Here is a 6,000-nt window from a genome sequence, read left to right as displayed (position 1 = left end):
AATCATCACGTGGAGTAGGTTCCGTTTTCAGCTGCAGAAACGTGCTGTTGAATTTAAGTTGGTTCTTGTGTTACTTTTTCCTCTCAATGGAGCTGTATTAATGCAGGCACACCTGCTTCCATGTCAAGTTATTTTATCATTGCTCACAAACCAACACACTGCAGACACCTCTGATATTGTCACTGTTTGTGGGCCACATGTTCCTGCTGTCAGGCTACCATGATCATACACCTATAGAAATATTATTGCTGTAGTACAGGAGCGAAGAAACGAAACGAAAGCACACCAAGTTTAAAAAGGTCAAAATGTGTCAAAGCCCTTCCTCGAGGAGGATGGGGTTCGAACCTACTTGTGCAGAGTATCATGTACTAAGAGGAGAGTGCTTTAACCACTAGGCCACCGCCATACACGCTTTATCCCCCTCCGGACATGAGTTGGCCTCTTTCCCCATACTCAAGGGTAATTTTCCTCTTCCACCTACAATTTCAACATTTACCTTGTGAGATGTCAAACCACAGAGCCTGTGCTGCGCTTCAGTGTTAGCTGTAGTGGACAGCCCATTGAACATAAAAAGCATATTGAACTCCTTTGACATAAGCCATTTCTTGTCACTTGCTCAGCGAGCAGGCTCAGCGCACACTGAATGCAGGTGTCTCAGAGCAATTGAGATGTGTCCAAGTGGCTGTAAAAGGGATATCTGATGCCAATGCCATGGCTTAGTTCTCTGTTTGGATTATTCTCGGTCGCATTTAATGGCAACGTCATGGCAACGTCAGCTCAAACCACCAAATGGAGACGGGCGTGCTGACAAGCTGACCCTGCTGATGCAGGATTAACACTAGGACGCGAGAATGCTGTGGCTTAGTTGGTTAAAGCACCTGCCTAGTAAACAGGAGATCCTGGGGTTGAGTCCCAGTGGTGCCTGTCTTGCCACACAGTTTATCATTATGGACAGCAACATGCTTCTACAGTAAATTTAATGGAAGTGTTCATTTAATTTTTGGAGCAACTTGTTTTTAAAAAAATCCATACAAATTGCAAAAGATAAAATACTCATCTGTTTTGTCAGTGCAGAGGAATTACTGCCAGCTGGCAAGGAAACGAAAAAGATTTTTTTGTCTTTAGCCAAAAACCTGTGAATGTAGAAAAAGGTGATGTGCGTTAGTTTCTATGGCACAGTCAGTCAGCGTATCCTTCAGTTAAACATAACGTTGGTAAATCAAAAGTCCCCAGAGACGCATTTCAAATTAATCCGACCTCAACACCGTCTCCCCTAAATGTGATGGGGTTTCTTTGGATGTCCTTAAGCATCCTGATAGTTGCAGAGATTTCAAACTTTTGGCACAAGTCAAACTACAAGAAGTTAATAGTTGAGCGCCCAAGTCAATAGCACGGGAATGTGACTATGTAAACTTAAATAGTATTCAAAATATTGCAATTTTGTTGTAGTTTAAAAAGATATTTTAGCTGGGGATCCTCAAATGATGAAGGTAGAAAAGAGAACTATTCGACACCATCAGGAGTGCTTAACGTGATAAAAGTGTTTTTTAATCACAAAGTGAAAATAGTGAATTTGTCTTTCACTTAGGCGTTCATTAAAAGCTCATTAAACAATGAAGGAGAGGCTCGTGTTCCGAATTCTCTTTGTGTCTCATTGTCTTGCTTTGATTTTTAAAATGTACACTGTTGGCTATTCACTCTTCCTAACACAATTAAAGAGCCGAGTTTAGTTCAGAGGTAAAGCATCTCATGCATCGTTTTCTATCACCAGCATCTCCACTCTGGATTTCTTTTTAAGCGCGATATCTTTTCTGTGATTTCTTTCGTTTGAATTCCCTCATGTGTCAATTTCAGCGCGACACATAAACTCGTTTGTCTGTTTTAAAGAGATGCAATTTTTAAAACAGACAAAATGAAAGACTGTTTAACTAAATACACATAGAAAACGTACACCTAATTGAGAAAATTTGGACTGGGGCGATTTATTATTGTAGCGGCGCAAGCTGACAGTGGTGCACTTGAGGAATGCGGTACAAGGGCCAGTGGTGCATTGGATAACGCATCTGATTACGGATCAGGAGACTGTAGGATCGTAATGCTCTTAAACCCAGTACCATAACCGTAGTGTGTTCAGTCCTACACAACCTTTCTATCGACTGAATAAGCCTCCTGTTCCATCTCCATCTTCTTCCCACACATTCCGGCTATTTCAGCACCGTTATTGTTGGACCACAGTCACAGATACGTAAGGGACACTATTCTGAAGAACCGTCTTAAATAAATAACGTTGCAAAAGGTAACAATAATGCTTTCTTAACGTAACCTTACATTTGGCCGTACAATACAATTTTCTGTACCCTCAAAAAAAAAAATCTTACAACCAACATACAAATTACACATCTTAAGGAACATGAAGAGAAATCTGTGTACTAAATAACATAAAACTGTCGCTGCAAATTATCACCAAGCTATTTTATGTGTCTGACCACCTCTTTGCTACTTTGCAGCGAGCACAAATCTTTTTGTTTCTTCATCTCTATTTTACTGTCTCCTTCCCCTATGTGGAGATGGATCCACAGCCGAAACTTTAGGTCAGTTCCTGTTACTCTGTCTGATTGAAAGAGCTGTACTAAAGGCACTCCCATCTCTGCAGGAAAGTTATTGCTGCTCTCAACACAATATACTGCAGCCAAATATAGCGATACTGTCACTGCCTGTGGGCCACGTGTTCCTGCTGTCAGTCTATTATGTCATGTTCATCCACACCCAGAAACATTACTGCTGTAGCACAAGAGTTATACTGTATAGGCACAGTCCATAGAGCAAGAATCTCTTAATCTCAGAACTGTGGGTTCAGCCCCCACATTGGGTCCCTCTGTGTCAATTTGATCCCCCAATCCTCCTAGCATGACCTGATGGCGTAACAGTGATACCCAGTACCCAGCGTAATTCAGCTTTCTTTCCACTTGATTCAGATTTTGATCTGAAATCATCGGCCGAACAAGAATTTGTCTAAATCGAGGGAGATCTGCTCACAAGCAAGTATTAAACACTTAAGCATTTTCTGTTCGAATACCACACTTTGTCAAAACACTGCCGCTTCTTAAGTAACGGTTTTTGAGCACGCATTGTATTGTTAATGCTTATATTAAAAAAGCATAAATTCACATAATGGAATTTGGACTGAACAAAGTAGTCCAGCCCGTTTACAACATTACATACCCACTGATCAAAGCTTAAAACTACAGCAGCAGGAGTAACAATTGTAACGAACAGTTCTTTCCGGACCCTATGCGGACGACACAGTCCGACGGAGTGGGGGAACACTGGGGAAACGTCATGCAGGAAAACGGGGCTGAAGACAGGGGGGCGTGTCCAAGGTGCGCTGGTGCACGGGGGAGGTGTGGCCGAGGCGAACAATCCCAAAGAGTAATCCATAGAGTATCCAAAACACGAAGGTAAGTCCAAAACCAGGAGATCCATCAGAACTCGGACTTAAAAAACCACGAAGGCCGGGTCGGAACCGGCGGACGGGGAACAGGAACGGGAACGGAGGTTAAAACCTTAACGGGACCAGGCGCTTCCTGGTCCCGGACTCGCACGATATGGAAATCAGAGCAGAGACCGGAAGAGCGTCAGCGCCTGGCTTTTAAGGTGGGCAGGGAATAGGGCGCAGGTGCATGGAATGAAGTCTTTAGTGAAAGGGCTGGAGCACCCTTAAGGAGGGGGGGGACTATAGTCGTGACAACAATAATGGCAACAACATGTTTGGAGTTCGGCATTTCATTTATTCTGCGGAAACATCGTATCGGAATTAACTGCCTGAGATAAAAGAGTAATTGCGGATTCAGATCATATTTTACAGAGCATTGTGTTGTTCTGTTCATGCTGACTACACGCTTTAAATTTGTCATTTACAGCAAGCATTGCTTTTCCAGGTTTTTCTGAAATTCCTCACATTTGAGCCAGCGCTAAAATATTTCATTCCCGTCGCTGAATACATCATAGAACCGGTATTTGCAACGGAATGCTGTCACACATTAAACCTTTTTGTTATTCGGTTCTGAAGTTTGAAAATGAAAATAAAACGGGGGTCACTTCATAGGCTTGAAAGAAGTCCAAGCAGCATAAAAACCCGCGAATTCTCACAAAGGCTGCACCTTTCTTCTGCTGCTTTTATAAATTAGCCTTAAACATTTGAAGCACACCTTACTGCTGCTAATCACATTCACGTGTTTTCGAAGCTTTTTTCTGTCCGTTATGTTTTTGCTAAGCAATTTCTCCGTTTCCCTCGTACTGTGATTGTCAGCGAGCACAACAGGACTGAAACAGTGTAAAGGCAGGGGTTAATATATTCAGGTATGTAGCTACGTCAGCATTCGTATCTGCAAAGGAACAAGTGATACTGTAGGTTTATTGCATGCTGAAAAGAGAAGAGAGAAAACAAACCTGAAGAAGGTTTCACAGCTGAAACGTTATGTTTTCTCTCTTCTCTTCTCTTCTCTTTTCAGCATGGAATAAACCTACAGTATCACTTGTTCCTTTGCAGTGGGCAGTGATTCGTCGAATATACGTATATTCACGGCGAAAATACGGCTATACGACGTATAATCAATGTCGAATTGCAACCGTAAAATCGACGACATTAATAAACGCATATATAACGTCGAAAACACATCTAACACAGTGCCTGAGGCTTTTTACTGCATATATCGTGTGTGCCGCAACTAGGAGTATACGGCACTCTGCATAGTGTACGAAGTAAATTTATTTTAATTTTTTTATTAATAAATATAATAAATAAATTAATTACTGCGAAAGTAATTTACTTCGTACACTACTAGAGAGAAGTAGAGTGAAAGACGTGATCATTTCACGCCGTTGTGGAACGAAACGCTTTTGTCTTGGAATTCTAAATCAATTAGAAATTCAGAGCGACACATAAAGGCTTTGTCTGCTTAAAAGTGATGATTTTTTAAAACTAAAAAAAAATGTAGAAAACACGTTTCTCACTTAGAAATTTAAGATGGGGGTGGGGTATTACTAGTAGCGGCACTGAACTCACCATGGTGCAATTAATTTATGTGACGGGCTAGTGGTTTAATGGATAACGCGTCTGATTTCGGTTTATAAGATTGTCGATCCGACTTCTACCGGGGTTGTGTGATTCAAATCAGGCTCCTCAGAAATAGATGTCTGTTATGTAAATGAACCCCACCTGAAAGCAAACGTTGGGTCTGGGTTCCTTTCTTTCCTGCATGAAATAGCAAATCGTTACAAAAAAAAAAAACACCAACTAATGTCCAATAGTCCAATAGTTAGTCATTTAAGAAAACATGAATATACTGTAAGGTCCTGGTACATGGGAGTGGATTTCAACCACAATTAAAAGAAGGGCAAATTATAATTACAGGCTTCAGACACTTTTTCATACAAAAATGACCAAACACTCCCTAACTTTCAGGTTTGCTTGAACCTGTAACAGAAAAGGGGTTTGAAACTTCCATTCTCTGATGTCACTGTCTCTAAAGTAGGACGTGATGTTTCGCGGATGTGCAGTGTGCCTTTTCTCTTGTCGTGTTCAAGATTAAATGCTGCATAAACTCCTGACTGGGTGTTCTGTACTGTTCTGTTACTTCGTTCGGATTACCTAGGTGGTGTACAGCTAAAATCCGACTGCATGGTGTAAATTCCGGGTTCGGCACCAGCAGCACCTGCAAACTCATCAGCTGACCTCGACGTGATTTGAACACGCAACCTTCTGATCTGGAGTCAGACGCGCTACCGTTGCGCCACGAGGTCACTTGGGACAAGTGCTTTTAATTCACCCAAAGAGAAAAATCAGCGTCCCTGAAAAAGATTGTTTTCATTCTCTCCTGTGAGGAGCGCCGCTCTTCCAACGAGGGCCTCTTCTCCCCAGACCACAGATTATTCTTTCCGCCCGGCTCTCTCACGGAGAGCAGACACACCGTCTCCACTAATGTGTTTACTACATCTATA

The 6,000-nt window shown here is 41.9% G+C and overlaps 1 non-coding gene across 1 annotated transcript; it reads right to left on the bottom strand.

Moving 5' to 3' along the window:
- Window positions 1-5,730: 5,730 nt before the first annotated feature.
- trnaw-cca (transfer RNA tryptophan (anticodon CCA)) lies at window positions 5,731-5,802 on the bottom strand. Its single transcript has one exon. It is a non-coding gene; the product is annotated as a tRNA-Trp (tRNA).
- Window positions 5,803-6,000: the final 198 nt, after the last annotated feature.

This window comes from Lepisosteus oculatus, chromosome 14 (genome assembly GCF_040954835.1).
Source record: "Lepisosteus oculatus isolate fLepOcu1 chromosome 14, fLepOcu1.hap2, whole genome shotgun sequence".
Lineage (NCBI taxonomy): Eukaryota > Metazoa > Chordata > Actinopteri > Semionotiformes > Lepisosteidae > Lepisosteus > Lepisosteus oculatus.
Note: the sequence above shows the minus strand (reverse complement) of the source record. Positions and strands in the feature narration are given on the sequence as shown.